This window comes from Rhipicephalus microplus, chromosome 4 (assembly GCF_043290135.1).
Source record: "Rhipicephalus microplus isolate Deutch F79 chromosome 4, USDA_Rmic, whole genome shotgun sequence".
NCBI lineage: Eukaryota > Metazoa > Arthropoda > Arachnida > Ixodida > Ixodidae > Rhipicephalus > Rhipicephalus microplus.
The window spans coordinates 212,080,312-212,103,360 of NC_134703.1; positions in this window are offsets into that span (position 1 = coordinate 212,080,312).

Here is a 23,049-nt window from a genome sequence, read left to right on the forward strand (position 1 = left end):
AGACACTTTTATTTAGGTCCCATTATCAATGGCAGGGGGAGGCATATTCACAAAACATACTGCAGGCGAAGAGTTCCACGGAAGAAAGCACGAAATACCGTTATACATACTTATGTACAGCGGCTAAACTTTGGGTATCTTGAGGTCTCCCGACTGTTACTCTTGGAACGATTTAAAGACTTCACAAAAAAGTGCAGCCGAGTGGTGACATAAAAAGCTATAACCTTCACTGTCAACGATTCCGCATGGCTGGCACATCCAATGCGGTCTTGGCGGTTTCTCTTAACAAGAGCAATGATATCCATCACGCCCTCATGATGCAGCTCCTGTGTACTGAATGTGGCTGTGAACAGGTTTTCTAATCTTCGTATTAACCTGAAAAACCATCCAGTTAGGTACAGTAGGCCACCATTGTCTCGCAGCCGGGTGTACTGAGCAGCAGCAAGACAATCCACATCATCCTTCTTTGTGAGAAGCAATTTGTGGTATTCATCACCCTGCGATTTCAACAAAAACTTCCTTGCAACGTAACCACAAATATAAAAAATGAGGCGGTCATCACTTTTTGCTTCAACACATGAAGCATGGTCTTTGACGGGGCCCTGATTTCGATGTCCTGCAGAGGGAATGTCATCGTCGCTAAGGAGACATTTGATGACGTCACTTTTTCCATGTGTTTGGTCTGCCATCATGTCTGGCTCAAGCAGGGCGGTAAGAACACCAGGTTCAGCATTGCCGTTAGATACAGACCTGGCAAGCCCGTAAAAACTTAGGCAAGACACGGTAATTAGAAACTGTTGGGGTGTTGGATGAGAATTGCAACCGCTTGATTGCCGTACTATGCCAAACAGATTTTCCACTGGGTCCTCACTAAGCTTGGCGGTCATTAGGTACTTGTAGCCAACGTTCTCTGTCAGATATGTCAGCAATGACAGAACGCTAGCAATTGTGAATCTCAGGCCAGCCGCAGTAAATGCCGAAAGAAAGCCACCTCGACCGCCTGCATGCAGCTCCCATTCGGTCAGGTACGTCAAGAACGAAAGAAGCTTGTCCTCCGACGCAGAGTCTGGCCGCAGGGCTTGTCTTGGAAATCTGGATGTCATTATTTCAATGACGTCTGGTATCATTCTGAAAAAAAAATTACGGCATATTCACGGGGTGAATGATGATGAATGGGCGAAGCTCCGGAGGGATTCATCGGTAAACTGTGAATCTTCCGTGTAATTCGCCCAGTCGATCATCATGTAAAGACGTGAGAAACGCTGTGTGTGTATATACACAAATCAACTTTTATTTGTTCTTAGACGACGGATGGCTTGCGATGTCCCTTCATTATGACGGCTTTATGGTCTGTGCCTTGCGCTCTCTCCGCTGTGCAGCCTTATCCATCCGGCGACTCCGAGCGCGCGCCAACAGCGAACGGATTTTATTACAACGCTCCCCCTAGCATACGTCACCGCACTAAATCGAACGATTGCCTTCAACCAATGACACGCGCCATATGTGACATCATTCCTATTTTATAAGATCTCGCGTCTTTCATCAACTACAAGTACCGCTTTCTAGTTTATAACATCTTGCATCTGTTCATCATCAGCTACAAGTACCACCATCTAGTAAACACTACAAGAACTAAACGAGAGGTGGCTACATACAGGAGACGGTGCCGCCATCTAGTGAACACTGCAAGAACTAAACTAGAGGTGGCTACATACAGGGGACGGTACTGCCATCTAGTGAACACGGCAAGAACTAAACTAGAGGTGGCTACATACAGGCTACAAAGGACACACAGCCCACGCCCTAAGGAGCTTCGCCCCTAAAATACAAGAAGTTGCATTTTTAGATATAGTTCATGGTTAAATATATGGTGCTGCGATTTTTTTCGTAGCTGAATAAATTTACCTTCGAAAAAGCGTTGCGCGTAAACTTGCCCAAAGAAGATGAGCACTGGTTGTATGCTTCCACAGTTGCGTTCCAGCTCTGTCTCATACAGTCGAAGACCATTGAGCGCCTTGTCACCAAACACTTGAAATACAAAGGGAACCCTCATTTTCTCAAAGTTGTTCGGGTTTGTGGGACTGCTTGTTATTCCAGACATGGCTTGAAGGGTTACATTAGAGCCGTCAAGCTCCAGTGCTTTCCGTAGTGGACGAAGAGAGACCTGCGAAATATACACAGAGAAAAGACAAGCCGTTTGCATTTTAAACCAATATACAGCCTTGGACATACAAACACGGCCTGCTTGCAATAGATGAAATTCAGGGAAAAGCTACTGAACTATCTTACCTCACCTGCTGGTGTGTTGAAGCTGCTCTTCAGGAGGCCATTTCTGAGGCACTTAAGTGCGGAAAGTCGCACACAAAGTGAAGTGAACGGCTTGCATCAACTGGGTGTTGCACCTTGCATTTTGTCAGTGTTGTAGTCACCCCAATTCCCATCAGAGACCACATCTTCCTGTTCCAAGATGCGCCGTCACCAGTAATGAAGTCAACAAATAATACCGCATTTTCTGCAAGGATAACTGCTTCTGTCATAATTTTTGCTAGCAGGTCTCCTTTTACGTTACCATGAGTGGCGAATACGGCTAGAATCTGCGTCCACTTCCCAACAAACGGTACGAAACAAATGACCATTCCATGGTCACACAGTGTGTTAGTCAGTCTTAGGTGTGAAGAAGCCAAGATCAACGAATCCTTCAATGAGTGCACCGGAAGTAACAGCTAGGTTTTCTGACAGTTTCATTTGGTCTACTAGCAGCCCTCCATGTCTTTTGAAATTATCCATCGTGCTTGTTTTTTCTTAATGACTTTAAAAATTTTGGGATTAAAGCCAAATCCGGTCCTATAAGACTTCAGGTAATTGCTCAGCGTTGATTTTGCAGGGAGTGTAAGAATATTTTGCTTGCGCATGTGCTCATATAGTTTCGGGCCTTTCATTTTCATAATGACACACTCGAGGATCCAGCTCTTGCTGTATGCCATTCCCCACATGCCTTTACGTTTAGCTGCTGCAAACATATGCATAGCGGCCTCTTTTTGTTTTGATGGCAATGTTTCAAGTTTGCTCTTGAGGGCGTCTTCAGTGATTTTCGAATTTGCATTTTTCATTGCAGAAACCATTTGTTGCAGTGCGCTAGCACGTGAGGTCAAGCGCTTTGTCCTTTGCCGAGCCAGATTCAGGTGCTTAGTAATGTTCCTCTTCACAGGCTTTCTTGTCTTGAACCAGGACTTTCTTGATTGTAGGCTCTTCCTTAGGTAGTGGCATGCTACACAGACGGCACCTAAAGCAAAAAAAGTTTGGCTTTTATTTTCATATTCAGAGCCATATTTACGCAACACTTGTTACAATATGTAAGAAATTATTGAACAAATCAGCGAACAGCACAAGGCGGATTTTTCGATTTTTTCTTGTAGTGGTACAACATTATTCTCACAGCCAATTCCCTATTTTACTTGTGCTTTCCTGTTATTGCCTTCTGGCAGCTTTATTAATTTGTAATAACACATGACATAGGGTGAATCCAAATGGAGAGTTTCTTGCAAGTGCGTGGAAACATTTTTCAATTGCACGTTTAGTTTTCACTTGGATAAGCAGGATGACAAGATATGGTATTCATCTGGTTTGCTGAAACTTATTAGCATCGAAGACGCATGAAGCGACATGATATTACACTGCAATGTACAAGCGAAGTTCTTTTTTTTTTCACGTCTTAAAGGGTGCTTTTTCCCACATGAAAAAAAATTAATAGCACAGTGTCGCAGAACAAGCTGAGTGCTTACCTTCTTTCCTTACTATTCCTGAGCAAGATCTGCTGAGAACAATGCCGTATACAATGTCTACAGAGAGCTTGAGGTGGCATGCGATATCCTTGCTGTAGTTGTTGTCAAACTCTGCTTGGCCCATGGCACCCTTGCAGAGAATAGCACTATCGGAGTACCAAAAAGTCTCCGCCGCTTCCTTTACCGATCTGATTGGAACGTCCCTCTCTTTTCCGCGAAAGTATAGGCGGGCGGTAACTATGTCCGCGCAGTCCGTTGCAAACATCAACACTCTTTCGTGAAGAAGAGCAAATGGATCTTTTTTTACACTTGTCGTGGCAAACACAACACCATCAAAGTCCAGAGCATCAAGTCGCGCCCACCCGTTCGGGACACTCACAGTGTTCACAATCGTACGAAGATCATGCCGGGGCACCATCCCATCCAGGCTGTCGTCGCCATCCGCACCCACATCTGGGGATAATGTATCAAGAGCATCGCGTTGAGACAAACGCAGCTTCTTTGTGCACGTAGCTGGGCACACAGCAACGCGTTTTCTCTCTGGTCTTCGCTGACGCGTCTCCTTTGAGAGGTAGGCTGGCAAATCGGGCAGGAGAGTAGGGACCGCGTCGTCGGTCAGCGCCGGCTTGCCTCGAGGAATCATTTCTTCCTGACCATTGACGACGTGCACATAGTCGCGCAAAATAAAACGCTCCTCAAAGTGCCTCTCACACACAGCTGAAGTCTCGGTAAGTGCCTTACCGAGACTTCACCTTGCGGTGAAGGTTTCTGTCCCATTGCTTCCGCCGTTCATTGTCCTTAGGCACTCCAAAAAGAGACAGCGTGCGCCCGTTTGCTTCTCGAAAACCAGGATACCCGCTCTTGCATCCGGGTGCATAGCAATGCGTATCCGTTTTTTTCTCCTTCGTTTTCATTACCCTAGAAGTGACATTAGCACAGCATCGAACACAGAGAGAGTCACGGATTGACTTGCAAAAAACACACTGACCCGTCGCAACGCCACGTGGTAAAGCATGCAAACGCTTTCAGCCGGCATGGTGTCCTCGGATAGATGGATGGATGGATGGATGGATGGATATGGCTGTACCCTTTAGATCAAGCGGTGGCTAGCGCCACCAAGCCGTAATACTTAATGAACCCAAAACTATATTTATTTTTTTTTCTTAAAAAGTGAGTTTGAGGATTCGTACTTTGCAGTGAAGAGTTTAATTTTCACTCGTGCCTTGACTTTAGCCACCAATCAGATAACCTCCTTCTAGTTAAGTCTACCCGCTTAAAGTTTATGTTGCCCTCCCGGTCCCTGAACCCCAGTGCTTTGAAAAAATCTGCGCCATCATCCTGAACTATAGGGTTAAGCCCTTTACAGAACATTATCAAGTGTTCGGCAGTTTCTTCTTCCTCTCCACACGCACTGCATACTGTGTCTACCCCTTCGTATTTGGCCCGATATGTCTTGGTTCGCAGTACTCCCGTCCTTGCCTCAAACAGTAGAGAACTACCCTGAGTATTATCATAGATCCTTTCCTTGGCAATTTCCTGGTTAAACGTTCGATAGATCTGTAGTGCGGACTTCTTAATCATGCCAATTCTCCATATGTGAGTCTCCGTTTCCTTCACTTCCTTCTTAACCAATAGTTATTTTTGGTTTGGCCACCTGCTGTTTTCTAAGTATTTACCAGTCAATTTCCTGGTTCGCTTCCTCCATTTTGTATCGACATTCTTCATGTACAAGTAGCTGAAAACCTTCCTAGCTCAACGCTCCTCCCCCATTTCTCTCAATCGCTTCTCAAATTTTATCTTGCTGCTAGCTTCCCTGCCCTCAAATGATGTCCATCCCATATCACCTTGTACTCCCTGATTTGGTGTATTGCCGTGAGCTTCTAAAGCAAGCCTACCTATTCCACGTTGCTTAATTTCTAACCTTGCTTGAACTTCTGATCTCATGCACAAGACCGCATTGCCGAACGTCAGACCAGGAACCATGACCCCTTTCCATATTCCTCTCACAACATCATACCTATTGTAATTCCACAGTGCCCTGTTTTTCATTACCTCTGCATTCCTGTTAGCTTTAGTCGTCACGTATATTTCGTGTTCCCTTAGGTACTCGGCCCTATTGCTTATCCATGCGCCCAGACATTTGTATTTACCTGTTATCTCTAGCGTGACCTCCGGTATTCTAAGCTCGCTACCTTCATTGTCATTGAAAATCAAGACTGCTGATTTTTCTTACTGAATCTAAAATCTAACTTATCTCCCTGATTACCGCAGATGTCCATCAATCTCTGCAAATCTTCCTTGTTGTTGGCCATTAGCACTATATCATCTGCGTACATTAATGCTGGTAGTGCCTGATCAATAAGTTTTCCTTGTTTGACCAAAGAGAGGTTGAAGCCCAATCCACTTCCCCCTAATTTTACCTCTAATCCTTGTAGGTACATCATGAATAATAAGGGTGACAGGGGGCACCCCTGCCTAAGCCCCCGTTTTACCTCTGCAGGCTTGGATACCTGTTTTTCCCACTTTATAACTACCTTGTTACCTTTATACATATCCTGTAAAAGATTAGTGACTACATCTTCCATGCAGTGTGTCCAGCATTCCCCGCAATTCCTCTTGAACCACGGTATGGTACGCTGCCTTGACATCAAAAAATGCTAGCCACAGGGGCCTGTGTTCCTTTTCTGCTATTTTGATGCACTGCATCAGTGATAACAGGTTGTCTTCCAACCTCCTGTGTTTCCGAAACCCATTCTGCCGTTCCCCCAGCACCCCATCATCATCTATCCATGCCTGCAGTCTTTCCTTTATAATCTGCATCGCCTGCCTGTAGACAACTGATGTCACTGTTTTAGGACGGTAGTTGTTTATGCCAGCTTTGTCCCGCTTTCCTTTATAGATCATGCTCATCCTGTTAAGTTTCCATTCATCGGGAACTTCTCCATTGATTATTATTTTGCTCACTGCCTCTCTCAAAGCCTGCTTACACTTCGGACCTAATGTCTTTATCAGCCTAATTGAAATCCCATCTGGGCCTGTTGATGTACTACTAGGAACCTTTTTCTCAGCCCTTTCCCACTTTTGTTGTGAAAATGGAGCCATTACGCCACTTGATTCATTCTTGTCTATTGTGGTGCACAAAGCACTTCTTTGTTGAAGATTTTCTGTCACCTTTGATCGTATATATTCAATAGCTTCGTCCCCTTCTAGCCTAGCACCTTGGGCTGTAGTTATAAAACTCTGCTCTAGGCTCGTCTCATTTCTTAGGGAGTTTAGGTGGTTCCAAAATTTCGCAGCTGCCTTTCTATCTTTTTTATGTACTTCTGCCAGCCACTGGGCTCCCTTTCTTCTAATCTTTTCATTTATCAGAAGGGATGCATCCCTTCTACAGCTTAGAAAGGTTTCCCATTTTCTTTCAACATCATCTGTCGGTTCACCCCACTGCTTAGCATGCCTGTGTTCCCTAGAGACCTCCTAGCGTTTTTTTATGGCTCTCTTAACTTCTTCATCCCACCAACTTTTGGGTTTGTGTCTTCTTTTCCGGGGTGGCTTTTCACGTACCTTGTCAAGCTCTAGCTCAAACAGTCTAATTCGATTCGTGTATGTCCACACCGTTTTTTATCCTCAGTGATTACTTTCTCACTTTGTTTAGTGGCTATTTCAATTTGCCTTTCTGAATAAAAATTTTCCTGTAAATGCTCAACTTGTCTCCATCCCACTTTCACTGCTCTTCCAAAACTTAGCTTGATACGTTTGTGATCACTACCCAGAGTTCTGGAGCCACCTTCATCTATGTGCATTCCCCTGAGCTTATCATACATCCTATGTGACATCAGTGCGTAATCTATCGTCGACTGCAGCCTTCCTACCTCCCATGTTATTTGCCCTTCACACTTCTCGGTACTGTTGCAAATGATCAAATCAAGCCTTTCACACATATCCGTCATCATTTTGCCTGTCGGGTCGGTATACCCGTCTATATATTCTATGTGTGCATAATATCTCCTGGCACGGCCGCTGAATCAAAGCGCACAGGGCTTTGATCCAGCGGCCGTGCTCCTGGTATAATTATCTCGCTCTATCTTCCTAACTCCTGAATGTCCTTTGATATACACTCTACACGCCTGGTTTTCCTCTCTGGCTTTTGCTCCCGTCCACAAGTACAGGCAACCAAGGAGTGTAATTTGCCCTCCCACTTTCCCTTTTAGCCATAAGTGTTCCTTGCAGTCCTGGTTGACCCTTTGCCAGTCTTTACTTTTATGAATGAATGCCCCAATACCACCCCCCTTTCTGCTGCCTTCTGTTCTATTACAATAATCCCCCGTGTAGTCCGGATTGTTCGGAGGTTGTTCCATGTCCCGGAGATGTGTTTCTACAAAACCGTATACCATTGGCTTCTATTCCCTTAGCTGTTCTTCTATCTCTTCCGACTTCAGCCTGTTCCTACAACCCTGCATGTTAATATATACCCTATGTCTGAATTGTTGTAGGAGAGTAGGAAAAGGATGGATGGATGGATGGATGGATGGATGGATGGATGGATGGATGGATGGATGGATGGATGGATGGATGGATGGATGGATGGATGGATGGATGGATGGATGGATGGATGGATGGATGGATGAATGGATGGATGGATGGGTGGATGGATGGATGGATGGATGGATGGATGGATGGATGGATGGATGGCTGGATGGATGGATGGATGGGTGGATGGATGGATGGATGGATATGGCTGTACCCTTTAGGTCGGGCGGTGGCTAGCGCCACCAAGCCGTAATACCTAATGAACCAAAAACTATATTCATTTTTTTCCTTAAAAAGTGAGTTTGAGGATTCGTATTTTGCAGTGAAGAGTTTAATTTTCACTCGCGCCTTGACTTCAGCCACCAATCAGATAACCTCCTTCTAGTTAAGCCTACCCGCTTAAAGTTTATTTTGCCCTCCCGGCCCCTAAACCCCAGTGCTTTGAAAAACTCTTGCGCCATCATCCTGAACTATAGGGTGAAGCCCTTTACAGAACATTATCAAGTGTTCGGCAGTTTCTTCTTCCTCTCCACACGCACTGCATACTGTGTCTACCCCTTCGTATTTGGCCCGATATGTCTTGGTTCGCAGTACTCCCGTCCTGGCCTCAAACAGTAGAGAACTACCGGGAGTATTATCATAGATCCTTTCCTTGACAATTTCCTGCTTAAAAGTTCGACAGATCTCTCGTGCGGACTTCTTAATCATGCTCATTCTCCACATGTAAGTCTCCGTTTCTTTCACTTTCTTCTTAACCGATAGTTCTTTTTGGTTTGGCCACCTACTGTTTTCTAAGTATTAACCAGTCAACTTCCTGGTTCGCTTCCTCCATTTTGTATCGACATTCTTCATGTACAAGTAGCTGAAAACCTTCCTAGCCCAACGCTCTTCCCCCATTTCTCTCAATCGCTTCTCAAATTTTATCTTGCTGCTAGCTTCCCTGCCCTCAAATGATGTCCACCCCATATCACCTTGTACTCCCTGATTTGGTGTATTCCCGTGAGCTCCTAAAGCAAGCCTACCTATTCCACGTTGCTTAATTTCTAATCTTCCTTGAACTTCTGATCTCATGCACAAGACAGCATTGCCGAACGTCAGCCCAGGAACCATGACCCCTTTCCATATTCCTCTCACAACATCATACCTATTGTAATTCCACAGTGCCATATTTTTCATGACTGCTGCATTCCTGTTACCTTTAGTCGTCACGTATATTTCGTGTTCCCTCAGATACTCGGTCCATTGCTTGTCCATACGCCCAGATATTTGTATTTATCTGTTATATCTAGCGTGACCACCTGTATTCTAAGCTCACTACCTTGATTGTCATTGAAAATCATGACTGCTGATTTTCATGAAAATCATGACTGCTGATGAAGGGGCGTAGGAGAAGAGCGCGGCGTAGTGGCGCGCGGCGGAACTTTTCCAATTACATTTTTTCAATGGGGCGCGCGTCGATTGGAACGGCCGGAGAAACGCCGCCGCGCGCCCGATCCAGGCAGCCGTGGTCTGCTACCCAGTCACCGCTGGGCGAAAGAGAGTGAAGGTTACATATATTATGTTTTCAAGCTGTTGATATGAGCTTTTGTGTTGCTCCACACCACTGTGTAACAGTGTTTACACAGAAAATAAATTAATGAATAAACAAACACGAATGAACAAGTTCCGTCATTGCGGTCGCCGCTGTCGGAGCTTGGCGCAAAACCAGTCCGCGTACTTCAATGTAGATAAATCTGCTCCTCATCGCTACGCCTCAAGCATGACAAACGGGTTTTTGTACAAAAATTATACGCAGTGCCAAAACAATCAGAGAAGTTAGGTGGGAATACAGTGCATCATTCGCAGTAGCCCCTTGCACGTCGCCACCGCTAATCACAAGTTCACAACACGCGCGGCCCGTGTCGCTAGAGCAAGATTAAGGTCCCTTTATTTAAAGTAAGATCGTACTGCAGTGCCACTAGTTCTCGCGACCCGCTTCTCCGTCAGATCTTTCAAACTGAGTTTATTCTAGTAACGTTGGCTCTAATAATAATGCTTCTAACAGTGACATATATGCAATCACGAACTTCTATCGAACGTAATTAAATGCACTGCGTGCAGGAAGTACTATTTCAACTCACGAATTAAACTTTCTACAACATAAAAAGTAAGCGCAACGGTGACACAGTCGTAGCAAAGCTAGTTCACTGCACTATTAAATCATATTTAGTTCTCTACAATCGCAAATATTTATTTGATTTCAGTGCTCCAGCGTGAACTCTTCATTTATTGAACATAAACTTTGCCTTCTCGGTGTCACAGCTGTGGAGAAATTCAGGAAAAACAGTAAAACATTCACAACGTCGTTTCGTCGCTTCTGCGGTTTTCAGAGAAATAAAAAAATCGTCTGCTACTTCAGTCATCTGCTGCGGCTGATGCCACCTTTAAGTAGCTAAAGGTAGTTTACACAGTACGGCTGAACACCATATTGTCACGGGGTCGTGACGTGGCCGAAGACAGGAGACTTCGTGTTGGGATTGAACTGTTTATTTGGGCGAACCTGTGCCCGGTAACCGGAAAGTCCAATTACAGCAGCAGTCTCGCACAGATAGCAGTCTCGGACTGATAGCGGCGAACGGAGCGTCGGCCTTCGATCAACAACTCACAAGCGGCGAAGTGCGTCGGCATTTATACTCTTGCCGTCGAATGTTCTAGCGTTATCGCTGGCGGTGGCGTAGCTTCCAGAACAATCTGTACCGTTCGCAAAGTGGGTGTGATCTTATCGAAATGATCTACTACAGTCCGGAACCTTCTAGAAAACTGCAGGCGCGGTTTGCGCTGAGAATCGTGTGGTGTTTGGGACGATAACAAAAACTTGGGAAATGGAACGTGGCATTGCCCCCCTCTGAAAAAAGGCATCGTCCCGATGCTTTAACTAAAGATGAAAGTACAATAATAATGCAAGAAAGTACAACGAATAAATTACAATACAACAATAATACAAAAAAAACACTGTTTCAGTTTGTTAACGTCCATGAAACGGCTTGAGGCGCGCGACATGCACGACTTCAGGTCGCGATCGGCGTCGTTGAGAATTCGTGATGCCGTCGGGGACAACCTCGTAATCAAGTGGGCCGAGACGTCGAACCACCCTGTACGGTCCGAAGTACCGTCGCAGAAGCTTTTCACTTAGTCCACGTCGGCGTATCGGCGTCCACACCCAAACACGTTCACCAGGCTGGTATTCCACGAAGCGTCGTCGAAGGTTGTAACGGTGGCTGTCGGTCGTCTGTTGATTCTTGATACGGAGACGCGCAAGTTGTCGGGCTTCTTCGGCGCGTTGAAGGTACTCGCTCACATCGAGGTTTTCTTCGTCGGTGACGTTGGGTAACATGGCATCGAGCGTCGTTGCCGGGCTCCTTCCGTAGACCAATTTGTATGGAGATATCTGCGTCGTCTCCTGCACCGCCGTGTTGTATGCGAAGGTCACATACGGAAGAATCGCGTCCCACGTCTTGTGTTCGACATCGACGTACATTGACAGCATGTCGGCGATCGTTTTGTTAAGCCGCTCGGTGAGGCCGTTGGTCTGTGGGTGGTACGCTGTCGTCCGGCGGTGGTTTGTTTGGCTGTATGCCAAGATTGCTTGAGTTAAGTCGGCAGTGAATGCCGTTCCTCTGTCGGTGATAAGGACCTCCGGGGCGCCGTGACGTAGGACGATATTTTCGACGAAGAACTTAGCTACCTCGGATGCACTGCCTTTTGGCAGGGCTTTTGTTTCGACGTAGCGGGTGAGGTAGTCGGTAGCTACCACGATCCACTTGTTTCCGAAAGCCGACGTCGGGAACGGCCCCAGTAGGTCCATACCAATCTGCTGGAAAGGTCGGCAAGGTGGATCAATTGGCTGCAGAAGTCCCGCTGTCCTTGTCGGCGGTGTCTTGCGTCGCTGACAGTCCCGGCATGTTCTCACATAACGAGTGACGTCGGTGGTAAGACGTGGCCAGTAGTACCTTTCTTGTATCCTCGCGAGCGTGCGAGAAACACCGAGGTGCCCTGCCGTCGGATCGTCGTGCAGGGCCTGCAGGAGTTCTGGTCGCAGAGCTGAAGGCACCACAAGGAGGTACTTAGCTCGAAGTGGTGAAAAGTTTTTCTTTTGTAGAAGACCGTTTCGTAGAAAGAACGACGCAAGTGCGCGCTTGAATACCTTCGGGACTTCGGCGGTCCGGCCTTCGAGGTATTCTATTAGGGCCTTAAGTTCCGGGTCGGCCCTCTGTTGTTCAGCGAAGTCGTCGATAGTTATCGTTCCTAAGAAGTAGTCGTCATCCGGGTCGTCGGGTAGCGGTTGGTCTACAGGCGCACGAGACAGACAGTCGGCGTCGGAATGTTTTTTTTGCCGGACTTGTAAATGACAGTAATGTCATATTCTTGAAGTCTTAGACTCCATCGTGCGAGGCGACCTGAAGGGTCCTTCAAGGTGGCTAGCCAACACAATGCGTGGTGATCGCTCACAACTTTGAAGGGCCTGCCGTAGAGGTAGGGGCGAAATTTTGACGTAGCCCAGATGATGGCGAGGCACTCCTTTTCTGTTGTGGAATAATTTGCTTCTGCTTTGGATAGCGATCGGCTGGCGTAACTAATAACCCTTTCAAGTCCGTCAGCCCTCTGCACAAGAACGGCGCCAAGACCTACGCTGCTTGCGTCAGTATGTATTTCTGTCTCGGCGAATTCGTCGAAGTGGGCAAGTAACGGAGGCGTCTGGAGGCGATGTTTAAGCTCCTGGAAAGCGTGTTCCTGCGGCGTTTCCCACTTAAACTCCACGTCGGCCTTGGTAAGGTTAGTGAGAGGATCGGCGATGCGGGCGAAGTTTTTCACGAACCGCCTATAATAGGCGCACAGGCCCAGAAATCGGCGCACGGCTTTCTTGTCAGTGGGCGGCGGGAAGTCGGCGACGGTGGCTGTTTTCCGTGGATCGGGACGAACTCCAGACTTGCTGATAACGTGCCCCAGAAACAAGAGCTCCTCATACGCAAACCTGCACTTTTCTGGCTTCAGTGTGAGTCCGGAAGTCTTGATGGCTTGAAGTACAGCTTCAACGCGCCGAAGATGCTCGTCGAAACTCGAGGAAAACACGACGACGTCGTCCAAGTACACAAGGCAAGTCTGCCACTTCAATCCTGCCAGTACTGTATCCATAACGCGTTGAAAAGTTGCAGGTGCTGAGCAAAGGCCGAAGGGCATCACCTTAAACTCGAACAGGCCGTCCGGTGTTATAAACGCCGTTTTCTCTCGGTCTCTTTCGTCGACTTCGATTTGCCAATAGCCAGTCTTGAGGTCCATTGACGAAAAGTACTTGGCATTATGGAGCCGATCAAGTGCGTCGTCTATTCGTGGGAGAGGATACACGTCCTTTCTTGTGATTTTGTTCAGGCGGCGATAATCGACGCAGAAACGTAGGGTCCCATCCTTTTTCTTCACTAACACCACGGGGGATGCCCATGGACTCTTGGATGGCTGGATAATGTCATCACGCAGCATTTCATCAACTTGTCTCTTCATGGCCTCACGTTCTCGTGTCGAAACCCTGTACGGACTCTGACGGAGCGGTCTGGCATTTTCTTCGGTTATTATGCGATGTTTCGTGATTGGGGTCTGCCGAATTTTCGAGGACGACGAAAAGCAATCTTCGTATTGCAGGAGCAGGGCCTTGAGCTGTTCTTGCTTATCGTTCGGAAGTCTGGGATTGACGTCGAAAGCTATGGGAGGGGCTTGGTTCCTCTGAGCAGGTTCCGCAGAATCGGCGAGGGCGAAAGCACTGGTGGCTTCGACAATTTCTTCGATGTATGCGACCGTTGTTCCTTTGTTCACATGTTTGTACTCATTGCTGAAATTCGTGAGCATAACCGTTGCTTTGCCTCCCCGCAGCTTTGCAATTCCTCTTGCGACGCAAATATTTCGGGTGATCAACAGATGCTGACTGCCTTCAACGACGCCTTCCAAGTCAGGTGATTTAGGAGCGCCGACTGAAATAATGACGCTTGAGCGAGGCGGAATGGTGACTTGTTCTTCCAGCACATTCAAGGTATGGTGTCCTGACGGCGTGTGCGGCGGTAGTGCTTCTTCAGTGGATAACGTTATCGACTTTGTTTTTAGGTTGATGACAGCACCATGGAGGCATAAGAAGTCCATGCCAAGGATGACATCTCTTGAGCAACGCTGTAGGACTACGAAGTCTGTAGGATAAATACGGCCGTTAATGGTGACTCTCGCTGTGCAGATTCCTGCAGGCGTTACGAGATGACCTCCGGCTGTGCGGATTTCAGGGCCTTTCCAAGCTGTCCTGACTTTCTTTAACTTCGCGGCGAACGACCCACTGATAACAGAATAGTCGGCTCCAGTATCGACGAGAGCGGTCACACTGTGGCCGTCGATAAGAACGTCGAGGTCGCTAGTTCGCCGTCTCGCATTACAGTTAGGGCGTGGCGTCGGGTCACGGCTGCGTCGGCTTGTTCCGCTGCTTCCATGTTGCGTCGTCAGGCCACCTTCGGTAAGTGAGCTTTCACCGTCAGGGCTTTGCCTGTTTGGCGTTGTGTTCGGAAAGCTCCGTCGCGGCGTCGTCGTCGTCGGAGGATCTTCGGTAGTTCGTCGCACAGCAACCGCACCTCCACCGGTTGCTGTCCTTAGTTTCCCGGATACGGGCTAGGAGACCGGCCCCGCGTTGGGCCAGAGTACTGCCGGAGGTGCGGTGACGTGCGGCGGCTGGGCGACGGCGAACGCGAAGGGCTTCGTGGTGTCCACCGAGTTCCTGTCAGGTAGTCGGCGATGTCACGTGGTCGTTCTCCTGGCTGTGGACGCGGTGCATTGACGGCGAAGCCACGCAGTCCCATCTGTCGGTACTGGCAACGACGGTATGTGTGTCCGGCCTCGCCGCAGTGGTAGCAGAGCGGGCGATGGTCAGGGGTGCGCCAGACGTCAGTCTTCTTCGGTGCACTGCGCTGGGCCGCTGGCGAACGGTATGACGTCGGTGGTGGCGTCTGTCGACGGAAGTGTGATGGGGCGGCGTTTTGGCGTGGACGGGGAGGAGCGTTGTGGCGCAGTGCAGCGGCGTAGCTCATAGCTTCCGGCTCAGGCAGCGGTGCGTGGGGAATTTGAAGCGATTGCCGAACTTCTTCCCGCACAATGTCGGCGATTGAATCCACTTGAGGCTGTGCGGAAGGCAACAGCTTGCGCAGCTCTTCCCGCACGATCGCTCGGATCGTTTCACGCAGGTTTTCGGAGTCACTGGTTTGAGCAGCAGCGCATTCTGGAGTCAGGCGACGATTATACTGTCTGGTGCGCATGTCAAGGGTTTTTTCGATGGTGGTCGCCTCGTATACAAATTCTTGGACGGTGTTCGGTGGATTCCTCATTAGTCCCGCGAAGAGCTCCTGTTTGACCCCTCGCATGAGGAAACGAACTTTCTTCTCCTCAGGCATGTCTGGGTCAGCGTGACGAAATAGGCGGGTCATCTCCTCTGTTAAAATTCCGACCTTCTCATTTGGTAGCTGAACCCGGGTCTCTAGTTGAGCAGCGGCCCTTTCTTTGCGAGCGACGCTCGCGAACGTTTGCAGAAATGCGCCGCAGAAGACATCCCACGTTCGGGGCGTGGACTCATGATTCTCTAGCCAGGTCCTTGCGGTGTCTTCCAGGTAGAAGTACACACGACGGAGCTTTTCTTCGTTGTCCCAGTGGTTGAGGGCGGCCACACGGTCGTATGTTTCTAGCCAGGACTCCGGGTCTTCGAACGATGACCCATGGAAAATTGGTGGTTCCCTGGGTTGATGCAGGACCATCGTGGGCTGGGATGCAGCGGTTGTCATTGTCGCTGCAGTCGCAGTCATGGCCTTGGTCTTCCGCGCCTTGTCTTCCAGAAGCCCGAACTCCGGTGGTAGCCCTTGCTGTCGGCGGCTTGTTGGCTGCTCCTGGTTGGCGTCGGTGTCTTCTCCGCGACGTGGGCTGGGTTCACGGCTTGACGGGGGCGTCCGGTACATGAACGAAGCAGCTCCTCCACCAGATGTCACGGGGTCGTGACGTGGCCGAAGACAGGAGACTTCGTGTTGGGATTGAACTGTTTATTTGGGCGAACCTGTGCCCGGTAACCGGAAAGTCCAATTACAGCAGCAGTCTCGCACAGATAGCAGTCTCGGACTGATAGCGGCGAACGGAGCGTCGGCCTTCGATCAACAACTCACAAGCGGCGAAGTGCGTCGGCATTTATACTCTTGCCGTCGAATGTTCTAGCGTTATCGCTGGCGGTGGCGTAGCTTCCAGAACAATCTGTACCGTTCGCAAAGTGGGCGTGATCTTATCGAAATGATCTACTACAGTCCGGAACCTTCTAGAAAACTGCAGGCGCGGTTTGCGCTGAGAATCGTGTGGTGTTTGGGACGATAACAAAAACTTGGGAAATGGAACGTGGCAATATACTCTATGGCTGAACACCATGGCACGCCTGGTGGTGATTATTGTGTTTGCGTCTACTTTCGTGTGTGTCTTTGTGTATTTTTGTGCGCTGCTTCATAATACACTTTGGCTCACCAACTAGCCCATCAATAGATTTTAGGCAATGGCTGCTGCACCGCGCGGCGCTGTAGCCATCCCCACACAGAACTGGCTGCTGCGCCGCACGGAAGTGACGTCACAAAAATTGTCATGACATACGTCGTTTTTGATTTAGCGCGTTGTCCGAATTTACCGAATCGGAACGTGGCTCAGCTGGCCAGCAGACGCTCACTTGCTGCTGCTGCTGCTGGAGTACGGCTGGTTGGTGCTTCTGCGAGCTGTCTACAGGCCTTGTTCTGCTACATATTCGCAAGCCTCGAACATCATCTTCATCTAAGCTCAACCGCTTATTTTCACTGCTATTTTATATTTACTAACGTTGTTTATATTCAACCGAATACGTATTTTTGTGATTTTTCGCGTATAGGCTGATTTAGCAGTATCTGTGCGTGGCCCTTTCTTTGGTCATCCGTGTTAACGTGCTTCGTATCTGTGTCGTAGTGCATTTGCGTAGTTGACAGCCGTGTTTTAGATTAAATATTCACTTTCTTGTTTCTTTTTTTTTCATGGTGTAATTCTGAATTGAAAGTGTGCGCAACATGACGCGTGTGTTAGTAGCGGGCGATTCAATGGTGAAATACGTCGACCAGTATTTCCCATCGCGCCGTGGCTTGTCTGTTAGCGTTGCCGCACACAGAGGAATAAGGATTGAGCACTTGCTCTCAATGATTGCTGACAAGCTGGCCAGTTTTGATGTTGTCATTGTACATGTTGGCACGAACAACACTGTTGACAGTGTCAACATGTGCATGGACAAATATCGCCAGCTCGCTCAGGGAATCATCGAAAGCAATCCCACGTTGCATGTAGCTTTTTCTGCCATTCTTCCTCGGGGGCAGAATCGGTACCGCCAAGAGGAAGAACAGTTGTGTGATGTTTGTCATTTGAATGACCACTACAGGAATGTGAATGCCGCACTCGCACAGCTTTGCCTGGAGAGGGGCTTCACTATCCTGGATAGCCTTGTGGACAGCTGGCCTGGATTCCTGAGCAGGGATGGTGTCCACCCCAGCCGGCTTGGCAAGAAGGTGCTGGCAGACTTCCTGCACCGTGAGGCCTGTGCCTTGTCCACCCAACTAGAGAGGAGACACATCCAACAGTCCTACAAGGAGTCCAAGGCATCTGCATGGAGTGGGTGGGCTCGGCAGGAGCACTTTTCCATCAACTTGGAAGTCGATTTTTCAGCACTTGGTATGCATGCAGTTCAATATTCTCCAGCAGTAGGTGGACCTTCCGCTGCACCAGCTCCTGTCTGGAAAACCAGCAGTGCTCTCATGCAGAGACACGACACTGACCAACTGGCCAGTACCATTCATGGTATTGGCTTTACGCTCGTTGGCGGTGTCCGCGTTCGCTGCAAGGGAAGCAAGGCTTGGTGGACCTGGGACAGCCTGCCTTCCCCCATTTTCCATGGCACAAGTGTACCATGCAAGGGAAACACTGGGGAGAGGCCTATTCAGCCAATGATCCCTAGTCGAGGTGCAAGCACCACTTGTGACAGGAAAATAAGGAGAGCCTCACAGGAGCATGAGAGTGCTCTTGTGCGCTCTTCTGTGGGGGAAGAGGAGGCCAGTGCTGGAAAAGCAGCTGTGCCACAGGCTGTCAGCCAGTGTGGCGACAGTGAGTGGAAACTGGTGCAGTCAAAGAAGAGCCGGCGGAAGGCTGCGGCACTGCACAAGCAAGAACAGAGCTCTAAACTGTGTGCAGACAGTGAAGGCAAAGTTCTTGCTGTGACAGCTGCCAAGTCCATCAGGTCCACTTCACCTATGACAGCAGTTGTGAGCCAGAAACAGATTCAGTCTGCTTCTTCCGCTGTCTGTGGTAGAAAGCCTGAAGGACGAGCCAGTGTCTCGCACAACGTCATTCGTGATAGTTTTAAAAAGGTGCAGCGTGTTCCTAGCAAGCAGTTGAAAGACTGCTCAGTTAGTTCCGCGACTCACTGTGAATCTGTCACGAATGACGCTGTGAACGAGGTTTCTGTCTGCAAAAGCCATCTACCAGCACTGACTCGGGATTGCATGCGAATTGAGCGCGATCCTGGCACAGAGGCTGGTGACCCTATGGAAGCTGGGTGCACTGCAGCTGTGCAGTACAAGTATTGTGAGGCTGCTTTGACATCCAGAAGCAGGCCTGTCAGCCCTGGTGCCCAGGCTATTTGTGTAAACACTGGTGCCAACCCAACCGTCCTCAATAACCCAGTAAATACACTATATGGTGGCGGTAGCAAAGTTTATTTAAATGCAACATTTGATAACTTTCCTTTTTCTAAGAAAAGCTTTGATGAGTGGTGCAGGGAGGGCAGGCATGTAGTCATGATAAATAAGAGCAATAAAAGTCCATTCACATCAGAAGATAAGGACTTCGAGTATATTAGGATTAAATATAGCTGCATTCACGGTCGCACAATAAAGCCCAGGGGGATAGGAAAGCGACCAAAGCAAGCTTACAATGGTACTGGCTGTGAAATGAGGTAAGCCTATGTAAATCGCCTACTCTGCACTACAAGATAACTAAACTACAAGCTAAGCATAACCATCCCACAGAATATTATGATTTGTATCCTCAGAAGAGGCTCCTGAATCATGGAGAAAAAGAATTCTTTGACTTAGCTAAATGTAATATTGGCTCAAAGGATTTTAAAAACTTGGTCGAGCAAAAAACTGGTAAGAAGTTAACTACAAAGGACATTAATAATTACAAGCAACGATTTTCTATTCCTATCCGCAATGAGCAGGCTCATGGTGAAATGGTTTTAGAGAAGGTAGAGACCTTGCTAAAAAATAATCCAAACTGGGTTATTCACTATGAAATGAATCAAAATAATAACCTGCAATTCATACTTCTTCAAACAACGCATATGCGTGAGATTTTGGAAAAGTATCCAGAGATTCTATTTATTGATGGAACGTATAAAGTGAATATTGAGGGTTGTATTCTTTACTCTATATTAGTTCAAGACGGTCGTGGTCGTGGGAGACCTGTGTGTTATGCCTTCTTACGAAATGAGACAACTGAAATTGTTGAGCCCATGTTCACAAAGTTTGTAGATTTCAACCCATTTGTTGTGTCTGCTTGCAAAGTAGTGATGATTGATAAAAATCTCAATGAACTGCGCATTTTAACCAGTATTCTTCCTAATTCTAACATACTTTTGTGTACGTGGCATGTGTTGCATTGTTTCCAGCAAAAGGTTAATGAAAAAGCTAGACAGCAACGTGATCAGTTGCTTCCTCTCTTAAAAAGCTTAGTTTATTCCCCCACTGAGCAAGACTACTTCGATAAGCTTGCTAACCTCCAAGCTATGACTTGCACAGATTTCATTTCTTACTATATGCATAACTGGCACTTGTGTAAGGACATGTGGGTACATGCATATCGGCAAGCCCTTCCTACATTTGGTAATAATACTAATAATCGCATTAAGTGCCACAATCAAAAGATTAAAAATTATCTCTCTTCAAGCATGCATTTGGTTCAAGCAATAGAAGCATTGGTAGGTTACATTGATAATGATTCTTTATCTCTACAGTTCTCTAAGCTTAAAGAAATGAAGCTGAACCTAAACATAAATGATTTCAATGACCCATTTCAGCTAGAATTGTCCCATAATTGCACTTCTGAGGCTACAAGTAAAGTACTAGAGCAGTATGAGAAGTTTAAAAATGTAAGTTATCAAGTCACTTCCACTCCTAATTCTTATGTTGTAGTTTCACCAAGATCACAGTACAGTACGTGTTTCATTGTGCTTGGCTTCTTGCACATGTGCTTTTTATAACCAGTACACTCTGCCTTGTGCACATATTTTAGCAGTGCGTGACTTTACTAAGCAAGATCTTTTCGACAAGGCTTGCATACCAGACAGGTGGTGCAAGGATCATTTCCTGAGTGACAGCTGCACAACCACTAGTGCCACACCAGTGGTAACAAGCAGCATTCAGTCACCACCCTGTGTGAAGCTTGACACTGCACAAGAGAAGTATACTTATGCTTATAGGAGTCTTTGCGAAATGTCAAAAACCGTGGCTAACGTATTATCTAATTGTGGTGAGAAGGAGTTAATAGAAAAACTTTCGTCCTGCGAGGCTTTCTTCAGAAATTTAACCACATTTCCTCGTAACCAAACTTCAGCAGCCATAAAGGCTGCACCAGCTCAGTTAGCACAAACTACTGCCACAAGTTATCTTGGGCATTCTAACAGTACAAAACTTGTGGTACCTTTGGTTAAAGCAAGAAGGGGGCGGCCAAAAAAAGTGAGAGCTGTCAAGCGTAAATTTTTCCCAAATCAAGTAAAAAAGGTAGGCCTTGCAACTGTTAAAGTAGACATGCTAAATGTCTACAAACGGTATTCTCTTTCAGATGCAGATTTAAATGTTCTGGTACAGGGCACCTCCATATCAGATAGCGTAATCAATGTCGCACAGTATTTAATTCGGAAAAAGTATCCTACTTGTGTCGGCTTTCAAGATGTCTTACTGGGCCGATGTTTACAATTCACTCAAATCAAAGGCCCTTTCGTTCAAATCTTGCATGTTCAGAACCCCAATCATTGGCTTACAGTAACAAATGTTGGTGCAGACAAAAACACAGTCTTCATATATGATTCAATTGATCAAGATACCCCTCCTGATGCTGTTAGGAAAATCTGTCATATTCTAAAATTACAATCGCCAACATTAACCATTCAAACAATGAAGGCACAAAACCAGTGCAACACACTTGACTGTGGCTTGTTTGCAATTGCCAACATGTATTATATAGCGTCAGGCAGAAAACCAGAAACTTTGAACCTTAACCAAGTTATGCTACGCAAACATTTGCTGCAATGCATACACAATGGTATGATCGAAGACTTTCCCCTCATAAACTCGATGGCTGCCCGCGTACAGCCAAGAGATAGTATTTACAAGTTACATTGTGTCTGTCGGCAACCACAATATAGTGGGTAGTATTGGACATTACTTGTGCAAGTTGTTCAAGAGGATTTCACGGAGCTTGTCTCGGCTCTTTAGCAGCTAACTTGGACAAAAAAGTATTCGTGTGTTCTCAGTCATGTTTGCTGGTTGCCAAGGAAAAGATACATTCTTCTAATTAATAATAGCATTCCATTTTGGTGTAGACATATGGCAAAATTTCTAAGCATTATTCATGTCTCCTCCTCTAATTTTTGCTTTTCTTTAAAGGGCCACTCACCGGGTTTGGTGATTTTGAGCTGACAAGTGCAATGCGTACATCGGGAGTTTATGGTCACGTCTGCCAAACATTGCAACTCTATGCGACGCGGAAATGGGTCAAATTTCAAAACGCACACTTCTCCCCCTTTTTTTTTGGGTCGCGCCCCCAGAGAAGGAGGTTATGATGTGCAAGTATGAATCGCCCTACATACACAGCAGTGCAGTGACGTTGGTCCTATATGTATACGACTGTGTTCTGACGCTGCCAACAGTGGCACGTGACATGACGGAAATTATTTAACGTGACATGCGTAGTTAATGTAATTTCTTGCTTGAAGAGATTAATAAAACTTGGGATACATATTGAGACGCAATAGAAGAATGTGTTTGTCTTTTGCATTTTTTCCCCGTGAATTGCAACGAGATGCCGAGCTAATGTGCTGGCGTTTCGCATGCGTTTGTGTCTCCGCGGTTACTGCATCAAGCAGACTCCTGTCCTGGAAAAGAAATTAATGGTCCTGCACATTCGAGCACTCATTATGCTCATCTTTTCAACCGCATCAAAGCCAGCGTTTCCAAACAATGTCGCAAAAACAGGCAGTAGACACAATACAATGCTGGTCAACAAAAAAACACCGCTCGCGCGCTCGAGGGTTGGGCTTGTTTGAGCACGTCATGTGCACGTGTGACCTCTTGGTTGAATGCTGGAGAGGGTAGGAAAGAGATTTGGCTTGTGAAGGCTACACGGGGGAGTGGCAAGGGTTTTGAGCTTGCCTCCTTTCATCCTTGTTTCCTGCTGTTAAAAAAAGAAGAAACTGTTTTCTCAGCTCGTAATGAACCGATTGAAAAACTTTTTGTGGTATAATGCTCTCCGTTAGATACACAACTTCCACAGTTTGTTATGGGACCTGGTGAGTGGCCCTTTAAGGACTGACTTCAGGGATCGAAAGTATGAAGTTAGGCATGTTGGTAATGCACAACGGATCACATAG